The sequence below is a fragment of the Natator depressus genome, chromosome 1 (genome assembly GCF_965152275.1).
Source record: "Natator depressus isolate rNatDep1 chromosome 1, rNatDep2.hap1, whole genome shotgun sequence".
Lineage (NCBI taxonomy): Eukaryota > Metazoa > Chordata > Testudines > Cheloniidae > Natator > Natator depressus.
Window position 1 is genome coordinate 331,580,009 of NC_134234.1, and position 16,724 is coordinate 331,596,732.

A 16,724-nucleotide genomic window follows, 5' to 3' on the forward strand; every position below is an offset into this window, starting at 1 on the left:
CATTGAGTTTCCAGTCATTATGGTTTGCCAGAATCCCCTTTCAGATCAGATACTATGTAGGAGCATTTTAGATAGCCTCAAGAAGTCATGAGAGGAGAGAGAAAGGTATGTGTTGTTCCTGTTCTTTTTCTTCCATGTGGCAAACTCGAAAAGCAGCACTAAAGGTTGCCGTCTACGTCTGTCATCCATTCTATGGCTTCTGGTAACATGGGATGAATCAAGGCTGTTCCTCCAGAGAAAGTTCTTAGAAGACAGTGATTCACTGGATGATCCATGGTTTGGATATCTTTCTCTCCTTTTGCATATCAGGCTCTCCTTCATTTTCTATTTAAGTTAACTGCCCTATTTATTATCGGTGTTAACACTGGAGCATAATTATGACACATTGTTTTCAACTAAGTTAGATGCACACCCAATTTACATAGACAGTTACTGCACAGGCACACAACTCAAGTAACTGCGCAAGCAAATGAACAAATACAATAGAGCAGAAAGAACAGTGGTCCTAAAGGAGTCCTCTGTCTCTTTTCTGATTAGAGAGAGTTTATGAAAAATACCTATAATATATACACATCTCATCAAATTTAGACCCCAGGCTTGCAGGCTGATTTACATGGGCAGAACCGTGCTGACTTACATGGAGTTCAGCTCAGGCATAAGGGTCCTGCTGCATTATTAAAATTGTGAGACAGGGGATCTGGTAGTGCATTCTGACTAAGATTTGCTTTATGTCTCACAGAATGCTTAAGGATAGTCAGTTTTCTGCTTTAATTGTATTATATTTGTAAGAAGCACATCTTGCTGAACTAAAAGGTGGTTCATCCATGCCAGTATTTTAATCAGTATATAGGGAGTTCCAAGTCACCATTTTTGTACTGTACATTACAATGACGCATCAATGGATTAGCTGTCTTATCACACAAGAGTTCAGTGCATCAAGATGGGGGGAGGGGTTAACATCTTTTTTCGGTGTTGCAGAAGAATTCATAGAAACGGAATCCCCCTTGGTTAAAAAGTGAGGGAAAGAAGTCTTGATGGCCCTTGCCTAGTAAAACTGTTTTAAATAGAAATCAGCTGTTTCTATTTAAAAAAAAAGATGATAACTGAACCTGTCATAAATATAAAGGGAAGGGTGAACACCTTTAAAATCCCTCCTGGCCAGAGGAAAAATCCTTTCACCTGTAAAGGGTTAAGAAGCTAGGATAACCTCGCTGGCACCTGACCAAAATGACCAATGAGGAGTCAAGATACTTTCAAAAGCTGGGAGGAGGGAGAAAAACAAACGGTCTGTGTCTGTCTGTGTGATGCTTTTGCCGGGGACAGAACAGGAATGGAGTCTTAGAACTTAGTAAGTAATCTAGCTAGATATGCGTTAGGTTATGATTTCTTTAAATGGCTGAGAAATTAAGCTGTGCTGAATAGAATGGATATTCCTGTCTGTGTGTCTTTTTGTAACTTAAGGTTTTGCCTAGAGGGATTCTCTATGTTTTGAATTTAATTACCCTGTAAGGTATTTACCATCCTGATTTTACAGAGGTGATTCTTTTTTACTTTTTACTTCTATTAAAATCCTTCTTTTCAGAAACTGAATGCTTTTTCATTGTTCTTAAGATCCCAGGGTTTGGGTCTGTGGTCACCTATGCAAATTGGTGAGGATTTTTACCAAACCTTCCCCAGGAAGTGGGGTGCAAGGGTTGGGAGGATTTTTGGGGGAAAGACGTTTCCAAACAATGCTTTCCTAATAAATAAACCCAGATAAATGTTTGGTGGTGTCAGTGGAAGTCCAAGGGCAAAGGGTAAAATAGTTTGTACCTTGGGGAAGTTTTAACCTTTTAACCTTGGGGAAGTTTTAAGCTGGTAAAAGTAAGCTTAGGGGGTCTTTCATGCGGGTCCCCACATCTGTACCCTAGAGTTCAGAGTGGGGAAGGAAACTTGACAGAACCCAAAACACTTTGATCAGCTGTTTAATGTGTCTTGAAAAGTTTTAAATTAGTATCCATCTGTACTACCAGACCAACTTTGCAAAACCATCACTGCTTATTAACCCTTACCCTGGAAAATTGATTGAGAATGAAAAAAGGGATATTTTACTTCTGCCAGGACAAAAAAAGAATTACTCTCCGTACATATGGGGGAGTATGGTACAGCCACACAAAAAAGCCATAGGGCTTCAAGGTAAGAGCTGAGTAGAAAAGATAAAATGGGGGGAGGGGGGAGTATGTTGGAATTTTTAGAAACTTCAGCTGCAGATTCATATATTTCACAAGAAAGGGCCCAATTCTGCTTGCAGACACCTATGTGAATCTGGAGTAACACCACTACACTCAGTCAAAACTGAGTCCACTGTCACTGAGATCAGAATCTGGCTTTTATAACCCTGTTTATCTGGAATTCAATTTTCTGTTAAAAAAGATTCTACAAATGCACACCAAATCCATAGTGTCTCAAACACATTCACATTTCCCCGCATTCAACTACAGTTAAAAAACAAAATCAGAAGTTCAGCACTGTAACTGCAACAAAATATATGAGGTCTTTTATTGTAAATCAAAAACAAGCTGAAAACATCCCCCCTCCTTTATGGAAGAACAATGGGCTTGACTGCTCTCTCCTATTGAAAACCAGGTTTCACCATGTTAAATCTATTTTCTAGACAAGGTAGGGACAGGAATCAGGTTTAACATGCTTTTTTCTAGTCTCCACTGCCCATGCAAGGCATATTTAACCTGTTAGGTACTCTTGGGAAAATTCTGCACCAAAAAATTAAAAATTCTGCGCAAAATATTTTAAAATTCTGCATATTTTATTTTTCAAAATAACACAATATAATCACGCCAATTTCAATTATTTTGGTAATTTATTTTACCAGTCAGCAAGTAGGCCTGTAACAATACAGACAACAAAAAAGTTTCCCCAGGAATAGAGAGTTAAAGAAACCCCTATCATAGGCACCGAGTTTCTAATCTGCCGGGGATGCTCCCCCCGGCTCTGCCCAGGCCCTAGCCCCACTCCGCCCTGCTTCTTCCCATCTCTGCTCCACCTTGCCCCACCTCTTTCTGCCCTGCCCCTTCCCCGCCTCTTCCTGTCCCTGCCCCACCCCCGCCCCACCCAGTTCTGCACCCTCCCCCAAGCACACTGCACCCTCGCTCCTCCCCCATCCCCTCAGCGCCTCCTGACACCGCAAAACAGCTGATCCATGACAGGCGGTAGGCGCTGGGAGGGAGGAGGAGGCACTGATCATTGGGGCCCGCCGGCGGGCAGGAGGCACTGGGAGGAAGTGGAGGTTCTGGTAAGGGGGCTGCCGGTGGGTGCTCAGCACCCACCATTTTTTTCCCATGGATGCTCCAGCCCCGGAGCACCCATGGAGTTGGTGCCTATGTTACAACCTAGTTCCTGTTTCTCTGTTATGCTTTTGTCGGGAGCCTCAATCTGGGTGTGTCACACATGCCAGCTGGACACATTTTGTGGGAAAACTTTGCCCCTCCGGTCTTTTAGTTGATTCTCGGTTTTTTGCTTTGCCCCTATAGGGTTGCCATATTTCAAGTTCCCAAACAGAGGGCACCGCTGCAAGAAGAAGATATTGGGGGAGGGAGGTATTGGCCTGAGCTAGTCACATGATTTTCCTGCCACATGACAAATCATTTTCCCAGCTGGAGGGGCAAGTTAAGCTTGTCAGTGGAGGACTGGAACCTGTGACAGGGTCCCCGGGGTGCAACTTGGACTGTTGGACCGCTGAGCGCCCAAACCCCCCAACCTGGGTTCCCTCTGATGCTGTGATACTGATGTCAAGCTACAAACCTGATAGGCACTGCACTTACACAGACATCCACAGGCAGGAACACACCCAGCTGAGCTACATGAATGATCTCCCAACCACTTGTGAACCATCAACAGGGAGGCTCCAGCCAATTCCCCCCAGCTCTCCATTCTTGCACCCCAGAACAGTACAGTCTTGCACTCGCCAGAAGCCTGACCAGTGTAAGTTCATTAAGTTTGCCACTCCCTTAGTGTGGAGTAGACACACACTCGCCTTTGTAAACTGAGCTGAGATTTCCCAAGCACTTCAACCAAAACACACTGTTTTTGGTAAAATATAAAACAGGTTCATTAACTAGAGAAAGATAGATATTCTATTATTATAAAAAGTAGCAAGCGTAGAGATCAAAGCTGGGTACTTAAGAAATAAAAATAAATCTGCAGACTAACTTCTACAAACTAAGCAGGATTTGAATCAAGCAGTGTCTTACCCTGACAAATGGTACAAGCAGGTTTCTGTTCCTCAATACACAGACGGGACCCTTTTTCCAGTCTGGGACCAAACTCCCTCAGTTCAAAGTCTTTTTCTGCCAGACCTTCTTCCAGGTGTTGAGATGTGTGGAGAGTGAGGCCAAATGATGATGTCACTTCCCCTCTTTTATATGTTCTTCCAGCTTTCCGGAAAAATCTTTTGTTGTGGAGTGGGGATCAGGCAGTCCTCATTAGTCAAGCAGTCTCCATTGTATATGTGCTTCCTCTGAGAAGTCTCTGGGATGGCCCTTGGGAGAGTGGATTCCCTTTAATGGGCCATCAACGCTGTCTGGCTAATCCATTGTTGTACCTGAAAGCCTAGTTGTGGGTGTTCCCAACCTCACACCATATTTCAGTGACACATACAGCAGCACTTCATAACTTCACATATAATGATAGCACATATAATCCAAAAGGATATTAATGTTCAACAAATCAAGACTTTTAAAATGACACCTCACAAGACATACTTCGTACAAAACATATCATAATTATATGACATTGGTGAATGTGGGGGTTTCAGGGTGCTACTCTGAGATACAGAGTGTCACAGGACCCACCTCCCTTTAAAGGGTCAGCCACCCTGTGACATAGCCCAGGATGGAAATAAAATATCTGTGCCTTTCAGGATGTATTTTCACTGCAAAGTTAAATCAGGCTCTTACTTGGGTGTTGCTCTAGCCCCACTCCCATCCACACACTAAACCCTCTCATCTGAGTTTGATGGTGCTTTAAGCCCTGGCCAACTGGCCTGGCACGGGGTATCAGTTACAACCCGGGTGCTGCTTTTACTAAGGTTGGTAATCCACTCCCTTTGCAGTGAGCACGCAGGCTAAGTCACTTGAGTGCTGATAGTCCTCCAATGCCTTCCCACAATTCACTGGGAAAGAATTATGGAGCAGCTCAGCATATTGCAACACAAAGAACCACGAACTATGACCCTCAAAGTCCTAGCAATACACACAGGTGAATGCAGCACCAGTGAGGACACAGTCACTCAGGTGTAGCTTTGCAGTGTGGTTGCTTAGACCCGGGTGCCAATCGCCCAGGTTAACGGTGCAGTGAAGACATACACTCATAGATCGAGGTTACACTACAAAATTTCACTGTGCCTGAATGGGGTGTTGTTGTAGCCATGTTGGTCCCAGGATATTAGAGAGACAAGGTGGAGGAGGTAACATCTTGTATTGGGCCAACTTCTGTTGGAGAGAGACAAGCTTTCAAGCTTACACTGAAGAAAAGATTTCTGTAAGCTCAAAAGCTTGTCTCTCTCACCTACAGAAGTTGGTCCATAAAAGATATTGTCTCACCCACCTTGTCTCTCCACTATGCCTGAAGACAGTTCTTTACAGTTGTGATAGTTAACATGATGCTGACCGTGGTTTAGCAGTCAATGTAGGCCAGGACAACCCATGTTTCGCATCATTCCAGCTAACATGACTGCTGACAAACCTGTCAGACACAGTAACATTTTGTAGGATAGATCAGCCTAAATGTACGTTTCCAAACCAACAGTTCTGCCCTGATTACTTTTTATACTTAACACTTCTCAAATATCACATGCATTCTCTTTGCTCCCTGATTGCTTCACACACCTTTAAAAGTAGATAAATTGTTTCCTATCTAATCATGCTGAGATTTTTAAGAACATCATTTTTAGTGTCTGTGAAACGTCCTTCTGAGTTTTCTAAGTCAACAAATTGAAGACATCTGCTTATAAAGATCTTAAAGAATAAACTAAAAAACCAGGGCTCAGATCCTCATGTTGAGTAGATCAGCATAGCTCTAGTGATGTCATTGGACCAATTCTTTTTACAGATGGATATTCATGAGGACAGTTTGTAAGCAGAATATCTACACTGCCAGATTTCAGGAAAAGTTTTGCATTGAAAAAGGCAGGTCCTTTATATCAACCATTCAAATTATATGATGCACTTGAGAGCCTGTGTATGCTGAAATCACTTATAGTAATCCATCAGAGCTGCTTTAAATAGTTAAAGCATCCAAAAATGTAGCCAGAGAGAATCTATAATAAATGCACTGGTACAAAGCTAGGAAGAGAGAGCAGAGGACAGATGGAACCATGTCTCCAACTTTTTCTGTTTTTTTGTGTTTTTTGCTTTTTGGCCACCTACAAAACTTGAATCAAATGAAGCTTGGAAAGCAGGCAGCATTATGTTGTAGTCTTTGGCCCTCCCATGCCACTCTGGCCCTACCAAATGTAAAAAACATTTCCATCATTCGGCAAAATCATTTTAAAGCAATTTTATTGTATGGGAATAAAGCACAGAACTGAACACTCAGTATGAAATTTATCTTTGATATAAAAGTTCATTCCTGTAGTGGAAGCATCTGTTCAAAATATATTCTGCCCCATCTCTGCTCATTACACCATTGCTAATGTGAGTGGTGCATTCAGGCTCTGGAAATCTGGTCCCTCGTGGAGCACAAGCAGTGCAGATCCTGTGAGATTCTAAAGAGTCCTTGGACCAAATTTATAACGGGAGAAAGCCCGATGGAGTGAATCATGTAGTTATGCCATGGAAGACTGTAGCCCTGTAGGTCCACAGTCACAAAGAATCTCATCTGCACTAGGTGCTAGCTAGCATTTGGGCCTGATTCATAGATGTGTTCTTCCAGTCTCATGCCACTGCACCTACATTGATCTCAGACCACAAATGAGCTCTGAGCTGGAGATTTACCAGGTGAGCTGAACTGATCTCACTGGCGTAAAACTGGAGTAATTCATTGTCAGTCAAACCCTTTGAATTCGTTATGTTTACATTTTTCATGGGCTGCTTTTAAACCTCAGGCAGCCATTTATGGAGCTGAAATAACATAAAAGCTGTCCTTTTCATGGCATTTCAGCTTCTTGATGATTAGTTCATGTTCTGAACACAAGAAAACCAGATTTTATTATTATTTTGGCTCCATAATGGTTCCCTATGGCATTAAAGTGTCCAGAAAACTTAAACACAAATACCAAGAAACTAAGTTTTATTCTGGTTTACTCAGTACTTCTTTTAGGGCCTTTATTAGGAGAACCCAAATGGCTCCTGCTCAAGCTGCCTCCGCACACTCTCTGATTTCTCCTCCTCCCAGTTCTCCTTCTCCTACCCTTTACTTCTTCCTAATCACTCATATCATAAACACAATATAAGTAACTAAGATACAAATGAGCACTGAGCTAGATATTTACCAGGAGGATGGAGCCATTTGCTCTCCCAGACAAAAAGCATCAGAGTCCACCCAGACTGTTGCTTCCTCTTCCCAGACTCCAGTCACTGCTACCTGGAGCCCAGGATCTTGCTGTGTCTCCTCTCAATGAACTAGAGGTATAGTTTCCCCACTGCACCTCTTTGCATAGCTGGGAACTCCAGTGCTGGCCAGCCAGGTGGAGGCTTCTCTCACAACAGTCTTCCCAAATTCCATGCCTGGCACATCGTTAACCCAGCAAATTTCTTGTCCCTATCACCCAGTGCAGAAGTCTGCTCCATTCTGCCCCAACCTCTGATTCCAAGCATGCTGGGAAATGGTGTCAGAGGGCTCTGGGTAGCCATTATTGTAGTCCATAGGGTAGGAGGCTCAGACTAGAGTTCCAGAAGCTGACAAACGCCAAGTGAGGGTTACATCACTGTATCACATCAACATAATTGTAGTAAGGGGGATGACTTTCCATAAGTTCCTGGAGTCTCAGCTCATTCAATTAATTCCTATTTTAGGCCTTTTTTAATCAATATGAAAATCATCTAATTCAAACCACAGCAGCAGCATTGGTGGATGTCTTCAATGAATCAGATTATACACAGCCACCATGAGTGTCTATACACGGTTTGTACATTTCCACCCTTTCCATGGGATAGTCATAGGGACAAATTTCCAGCCCAGCCTTAACCAGGCCTCTTTTTAGGAGGCTGTGAATATGCAATTTGAGCCTGCATATAGACATCTAAGTCCCTGATTATGCCTGTAAATCAGGAAACTAAACATCTAAATTACCTAAACTGGTCTGGAAAACGTGACGTATAGTGAGAGATTTAAGAAGTTCAATCATTCAGTTTTTCCAACAGAAGGTTAAGGGGGGATCTCCAAGCACCTACAGGGGGAAGAGATTTCTGATAATAGACAGGTCTTTAATCTAGCAGGAAAAAGCATGATATCCAGCAGTTGGAAGATGAAGCTAGATAAATGCAGACTAGAAATAAGGCACAGATTTTTAACAGTGAGAGTAATTAACTATAGGAACCATTTACCTAGGGACATGATGGATTCTCCATTACTTGAAATCTTTATATCAGGACAAAATATATTTCTAAAAGCTATGCTATATCTCAAACAGAAGTTCTGGCTTGTTGCTGAAATTAGTGTCAGGTTCTTTGGCCTGTGTTATACAGGAAATCTAGATAATCAGAATGGTCCCCTCTGACCTTAAAATCTATTAAACTGTAGATAACAAACAGGAGGTGCAAAATGACACCAATAGAAATTGAAGGCCATGGTCTGAAAATCTAGCCCATAATCTCTCACATTTACATATGTAATTACATGCAATCTGATCACTCACATAACAGGTGTGCTTTTAGGAGATCTAACCCTAACCCTAACCCTGACCCTAGGAGATCTAGTGATGTGTTAGCAAAAGACCTGATAGGGAAGACACGAAACCTGCCAGACATGACTACAAGTAGTGCTCCCCCAGAACACTGGAAATTGTGCACTATGGTGAATGCCTGCCTCCACCCACTCTACATGTGTACAGTATGTCTTCCCCCTCCTCCCCCGACTGCCTCAGGAAGAGGAAGCCAATAAAACTCCTACTGCCAGTGTGCAAATCCAAAAGACAAACAAAAGGCAAAGTAAACAGTAGCTAGAAAGTCAATGAAGAGTTCACTCAACAAATACAAATTTTAATTAATATTCATAAGCTGTAGGACCTAGAAGATAAGGAAAGAAATCAAGATCAGGAGTCCAATCCTGCTGTCCTAACTCATTTGAGTATTCCCATTGCCTTCAGTGAGATTATTCACGTAAATAAGGCAATTTGGTCCAAAGGGCTGAAAAATCTAAAAATGTTTAATTTCATAAGTAATACAGACAGCTTGAAACATGCGGAGTGCAGAAGCTCACAAAAAAATTGACAATGGTTAAGCTGCTGGTTTGCTGAGACCACAGTCTCGCCTGCTGACCAATATTGCCTTGCTGTTTCCTTGTGTTCCCCTGTCTGTCTGTATCCACTTACTGTCTTTTCTTATCCTTAGATTGTAAGTTTGGAGCAGGGACAGTCTTTTTGTTCTGTGTTTGTACAGCGCCTACCACAACGGGGTCCAGGTCCAGGTCTGGGGCTCTGGGTGCTACCACATACCAATAATAATAAGGGAGTTGTTCGCTACCAATGTCCATTAAAGAAAACAGAAAGACTCCCATTGACTTCAGTTGAACCAGGCCCTTGCTGTTGGAAGTGTTAACAAAAAGGGGACTGGACATTTATATGGATATCAAGAATTCAATATCTTCATAAATGATCTGGAGGATGGTGTGGATTGCACTCTTAGCAAATTTGCGGATGATACTAAACTGGGAGGAGTGGTAGATACGTTGGAGGGCAGGGATAGGATACAGAGGGACCTAGACAAATTGGAGGATTGGGCCAAAAGAAACCTGATGAGGTTCAATAAGGATAAGTGCAGGGTCCTGCACTTAGGACGGAAGAACCCAATGCACAGCTACAGACTAGGGACCGAATGGCTAGGCAGCAGTTCTGCGGAAAAGGACCTAGGGGTTACAGTGGACGAGAAGCTGGATATGAGTCAGCAGTGTGCCCTTGTTGCCAAGAAGGCCAATGGCATTTTGGGATGTATAAGTAGGGGCATAGCGAGCAGATCGAGGGACGTGATCGTTCCCCTCTATTCGACATTGGTGAGGCCTCATCTGGAGTACTGTGTCCAGTTTTGGGCCCCACACTACAAGAAGGATATGGATAAATTGGAGAGAGTCCAGCGAAGGGCAACAAAAATGATTAGGGGTCTGGAACACATGACTTATGAGGAGAGGCTGAGGGAACTGGGATTGTTTAGTCTGCAGAAGAGAAGAATGAGGGGGGATTTGATAGCTGCTTTCAACTACCTGAGAGGTGGTTCCAAAGAGGATGGTTCTAGACTATTCTCAGTGGTAGAAGAGGACAGGACAAGGAGTAATGGTCTCAAGTTGCAGTGGGGGAGGTTTAGGTTGGATATTAGGAAAAACTTTTTCACTAGGAGGGTGGTGAAACACTGGAATGCGTTACCTAGGGAGGTGGTAGAATCTCCTTCCTTAGAAGTTTTTAAGGTCAGGCTTGACAAAGCCCTGGCTGGGATGATTTAATTGGGGATTGGTCCTGCTTTGAGCAGGGGGTTGGACTAGATGACCTCCTGAGGTCCCTTCCAACCCTGATATTCTATGATTCTATGAATTTATCATAATAACTCAAATGTTGTTGAAGGGATGTTAAACCACATGCTCGAGGGCTTAGGTCAACCTCAATCAGAATGAGGCCTAGTGGTGGGGGCAATTTACTCCACACCTGCCTACTGTGTGGCTCTTATCCCTTCCTCTGAAGCAACTCGTGCAGCTGGGGCAGCAGACACCCCCACAATGGAGATACTGGGAAGGGCTGATGTATGTTGCTGCCCTCAATGTTTTTCACCCCCTCAATATCTCGCGGAGGCGAGGGAGGAACCCGGCTATGTTTCCATCCCTGCATATGAGCACGAGGGGTGGAGGCAAGAGCGGGACCCAAAGGAGAGGCTGGAGTGGCCACCATGGCCCATGAGATCAGGCCAACTGCTGGGGAGTAGATAGGAACAGTTCTCCTCTCTCCACCTTCCAGCCACCTCAGGTCCCAGAAGAGACTCACAGCACGGGGGAGGAGCAGGAGCATGTGCTCCAGTCACTGGGGTAGAGTGAGGAGTATTAGTATCCTCATCTCAAAGAGGGAGAAACTGAGGCACAGAGAGGCTACACCACTATAGATTGTTGGAGCACCGTGTTGTAACATGTTTGTGGCTGGACCATCTTACGGCACAGTTTAGTCTTGTCTCTTCACACGGGGCCATTATAATAATCATGTTATAGAAACATACTAAAGACCTGCAGGAGACCCAATTGAGATTATGTCACCATGTTGCTCCCCAGAGGTACCCAGGGCACCCTTACCATGAAGCGGACTTGTCTTTGCCTGCTGTAGCTCAGCTCCCTGAAATCAACAGCCTCTGGCCACACAAGCACTGCCTTCCAGGCCTCTCTCTGCACAGGCTAGTAATAGGCATATACCAACACACCACCCCTTCCCTCCGAGTCCTTGGAGCGCTCCCTGCAGTGCCCAGCCCTTAACATCTGGACACTCACAGATCTTACCTTGTTTGCTATCCCCAAGGGGACAGTGTATATACTAACTTGTTTGAGTCAACAAAGATCAACTCCTCTATAACATCACAGCACTAAGATATATTGTCAGAGAAAACAATCATAAGTTTATTATCAAAGATTAAGATTCAAGAGATAGTGAGTAAGGATAATTAGAAACAAAATGGTTATGTATAAAACAAAATCATAAAATGCAAACCTGGGTCTATGCTTATCAATGGTTACTTTTCCTTTATAATAAAGTAGGTTTTTCAGTCTTTTGCAGAGCTAGCTGGTTTCAGACAAAACAGGATCCAAGCCTTCATGAAGCACCCCCTTCCACCATGGATTTTTCTCAGTGAATGGATAACAAAATGTCTTTATATTCCCTGTTCAGTTAAGGAGGATGAAAGTCTCGGGGCAGGAGAGTATCGAGCTGGAGCGGAGGGAAACGATCCCACAATTGGGACCAACCTTCCAGGTGATGTCATGATCTCTTGCATTGAGGATATCCCTCCTGGCACAGGGAGACCAGTTATTAGGAAGAGACAGGCAATAGTAGCTGAGGGATTCAATTATTAGAAATATAGATAGTTGGTTTGTTATGACCGAGAGAACCATACGATGAATTGCCTGCTGGGTGCGACGAAGCGGCTCTCACAAGACGTCTAGATAGCCTTATAGGTAGTGCTGGGGAGGAGCATTGGTCACGGTACAAGTAGGCACCAGCGACACAAAGAAAAGTAGGAAAGAGGTCCTGGAGACCACATTTAGGCTGCTAAGTAAGAGATTAAAGTCTAGGACTTCCTTGATAGCATTCTCTGAAATGGTTCTAGTTCCATGTGCAAGGCCGGTAAGACAGGCAGAACTGCAAGGTCTCAGTGCATGGATGAGATGATGCTGTAGAGACCAGGGATTTAAGTTGATTAGAAACTGGGGAACCTTTTGGGGAAGAAGTGCCCTATACAGAAGGGATAGGCTCCATCTAAACCAAAATGGAACCCGATTGCTGGCATATAAAATTAAAAAGATTGTAGAGGGTTTTTTTAAACTAAGGACTGGGGGAAGCTGACAGGTGTGGAGAACCACATGGTTTGGGCAGAGACATCCCTAAGGGATGAATTATTAAAGGGGGATCTCTATATCCTAGTATGAAGGATAGGAAAGAAGTTGGTAAAGTAGAAGCTAGCGAAGAATGGTTAAGTGACATAGAGTGAGTCCCATTTAAATACAATACATGGAGGCAAGCAACTGAATACTGACAAAATGTACCAGTGCTTATATACAAATGCTAGAAGTCTAAATACAAAGATGGGTGAACTAGAGTGCTTGGTATTAAATGAGGGTATTGATATAATAGGCAACATGGAAGCTTGGTGGAAAGAGGATAATCAATGGGACAGAGTAATACAAGGGTACAAAATATATAGAAATGACAGAGTAGTTTGCCCTGGTGTGGGAGTGGCATTATATGTGAAAAAAGCATAGACTCAAATAAGGTAAAAATCTTACATGAAACAAACTGTACCATGGAATCGCTATGGACAGAAATTCCATGCTTGAATAATAAGAGTATAGTACTAGGTATATACTATTGACCACCTGACGAGAATGGTGATGGAGATTGTGAAATGCTCAGGGAGATTAGAGAGGCTACAAAAAAACCTCAGTAATAATGGGGGATTTCAACTATCCCCATATTGACTGGGTACATGTCACCTCAAGAAGGGATGCAGAGATAAAATTTCTAGACACCACAAATGACTGCTTTTTATGGAACCCACAAGAGTAGAGACAATTCCTGATTTAGTCCTAAGTGGAGCAAAGGATCTGGTGCAAGAAATGATTATAGCTGAACCATTCAGTAATAGTGACCATAATGTAATTAAATTAAACATCCTTGAAGGGGGAGGAATATAAAAAAGCCATCACAGTAACATTTAACTTTAAAAAGGAGAACTACACAAAAATGAGGATGCTTGTTAGATAGAAATTAAAAGGAGCTGTCGCAAGGGTTAAATGCCTGCAAGCAGCATGAGGACTATTTAAAAACACCATAATAGAGGCTCACACAAAAGGTGTATGGCAAATCAGAGAAGAATGCCACCTTGGCTAAATAGTAGAGTCAGGGAGGCCTGTAGAGGCAAAAAGGCATGCTTTAAAATTTAAAGTCAAATCTTAATGAGGCTAATAGGAAGGTGCACAAACTCTGGCAGTTAAGTGTAAGAAGACAGGCCAAGAAAAAATTTGCTAAGGATGCAAAAACAAACAAAAAGATTATTTTTTAAGAACATCAGAAGCAGGACATCTGCCAAACCAGCAATGGAGCCATTAAATGACCGTGGTATTAAAGGAGCACTCAAGGAAGACAAGACCATTGCAGAGAAGGTAAATTAATTCTTTGCATTGGTCTTCACTGCAGAGAATGTGGGGAGATCCCCACATAAGAGCTAACCTTTTTGGGTGATAAATCTGAACTACTGTCCCACACTGAAGTGTCAGTAGAAGAGGTTTTGGAACAAACTGATCAATTAAACAGTAATAAGTTACCAGGACCAGATGGAATTCACCCAAGAATTCTGAAGAAACTCAGATACGAAATTGAAGAATTACTAACTGTAGTATATAACCATAACTCTGAAATAAACCTCTGTATCAGATGACTGGAGGCTAGCTAATGTAACACTGATTTTTTAAAAAGGCTTCATAGGAGATCCTGGCAATCATAGGCCAGTGAAACTAACTTCACGGAATACCATGAAAATTGGTCAAAACTATAGTAAACAGAATTATTAAACACAGATAAACACGATTTGTTGGGGAAGAGTCATTACAACTTTTGTAAAGGGAAGTTATGCCTCACCAATCTATTAGAATTCTTTGTGGGTGTCAAGAAGCATGTGGATAAGGATGATCCAGTGAATATAGTGTATTTGGATTTTCAAAAAGCCTTTGACAAGGTCGCTCACAAAAGACTCTTCAGCAAAGTAAGGACCATGGGATAAAAGGGAAGTTCCTCTCATGGATCAATAACTGGTTAAAAGATAGGAAACAAAGGGTAGGAATAAATGGTCAGTTTTCAGAAAGGAAAGAGATAAACAGTGGAGTCTCCCAAGGTTCTATACTGGGACCTGTGCTGTTCAACATATTCATTAATGATCTGGAAAAGGGAATGAACAGTGAAATGGCAAAATTTGCAGATGATGCAAAATTATTCAAGATAATTAAGTTTAAAATTGACTCTGAAGGATCTCACAATACTGGGTGACTGGGCCACAAACTGGCAGATGAAATTCAACATTATAATTGCAAAGTAATACCAACTACACATACCTAATTTAGAACCCATCATTATATATAACCACTCAAGAAAGAGATCTTGGAGTCACCTTGGACGGTTCTCTGGAAACTTCAAGTCAATGCGCAGCAGAGATCAAAAAGGCTAACAGAATGTTAGGAACTATTTGGAAAAAGATCAAAAATAAGACAGAAAATATCATAATGCCACTATATAAATCCGCAGTGCACCCACACTTTGCATACTGTGTCCAGTTCTGGACACCCCATCTCAAAAAGGATATAGTGTAACTGAAAAATGAGTTCAGAGAAGTGCAACGAAGATGATGAAGAATATGGAATGCCTTCCACAGGAGGAGAGAATGAAAAGATTAGGGCTGTTGAGCTTAAAAAAGAGACAACGAAGGGGGGATATGACAGGGTCTATAAATTCATGAATGGTGTAGAAAAAGTGAATAAAGAAGTATTATTTACTAATTCCCACAATACAAAAATCAAGGGTCATCCAATGCCATAAATAGGCAGAAGATTTAATACAACAAGAGGAAGTATTTTTTCATACAACTAATCTGTAGAACTCATTACCATGGGATATTGTGATGGCTGAAAGTGCAACTGGGTTCAAAAAAGAGCTAGATAAATTCATGAAGGATAGGTCCAACAATGGCTATTAGTTGAGATGGTCATAGGGCAAAGCTTAACCTCTGGCTGCCAGAAGCCAGGAGGGGAAGACAGTGATGGATCACTCCAACTGCCCTGTTCTGTACACTCCACCTGAAGTTCTGGTACCAGCCACTGTCGGAGATAGAATACTGGGTAGATGGACCATTGGTCTGACCATGTATGGCAGTTCCTATGGTCTTCAAAGTTCATTTTTTGTCCCCAAAGACAGGACAACCCTCTGTGGTTTAGTCTCTGGTGCCTTCCCATCCCCCTTTGACTTCATATGTAAATTGGGCTCCCATTGTGTTGGCTTACAATGCTTAACTTACTTGTAAACTGAGATAGACAAGTGAATATACATCCCAACTCCTTTCCGGAAGAAATGTGTATTTCTCTTCAGTTGGCAACAGACTTAGGACTCTTAGGAGTTACTGTTTTGGAACAGTGAAGCCTTTGAGAGCTGGTACCAGTGGGACTCTGTGTTTTTGGCAACTGAAAAATTTTTGGTTTTAAACTAAAAAAAAATAGTTTTTAGCTTTTGCAATGAAAGCCTGAATATTTTCATCCAAAATTATTTTTCCACAAAATGTCTTGTTTTCAGTTAAACTTCATTTTTTATTAAAAACTTTTAATTGAAAAAATTTCAACCAGCTCTAATTTTGAGTAAAGATGGGGCCTAAATAACTTTCCAAGGGTGATTCAGTATCTCAGTGGCAGAGCAAGAATTAATACTTGGAAGATCTTGATTCCTCCTTCACGCTCACTCCACTAGACTATGCTTCCTCCTAAGATGTAAACTGTTCATATTGGTGAGGGGGTTCTACTAAATATTAGGAATAAGTAATGAATTCAGGCAGAACTATTTCACTCAATGTGTACTAAGCATATGGAATAAACTACCTGGGAAGGTAACTGAAGCAAAGAACATAAATGAAGTTGCAAAAAAGGGGACTGAGAGACATAGCAATAAAATAAAAAGTGGATTTAAGATCAGTCAGAAAAACAGACGGTTGCAATTGGATTGAATGGATGGCTTCTATTTTCCTATCCTGAAAATTCCTATGCTCCTATGTTCCAATTTAGGTTCTCACCCTGCT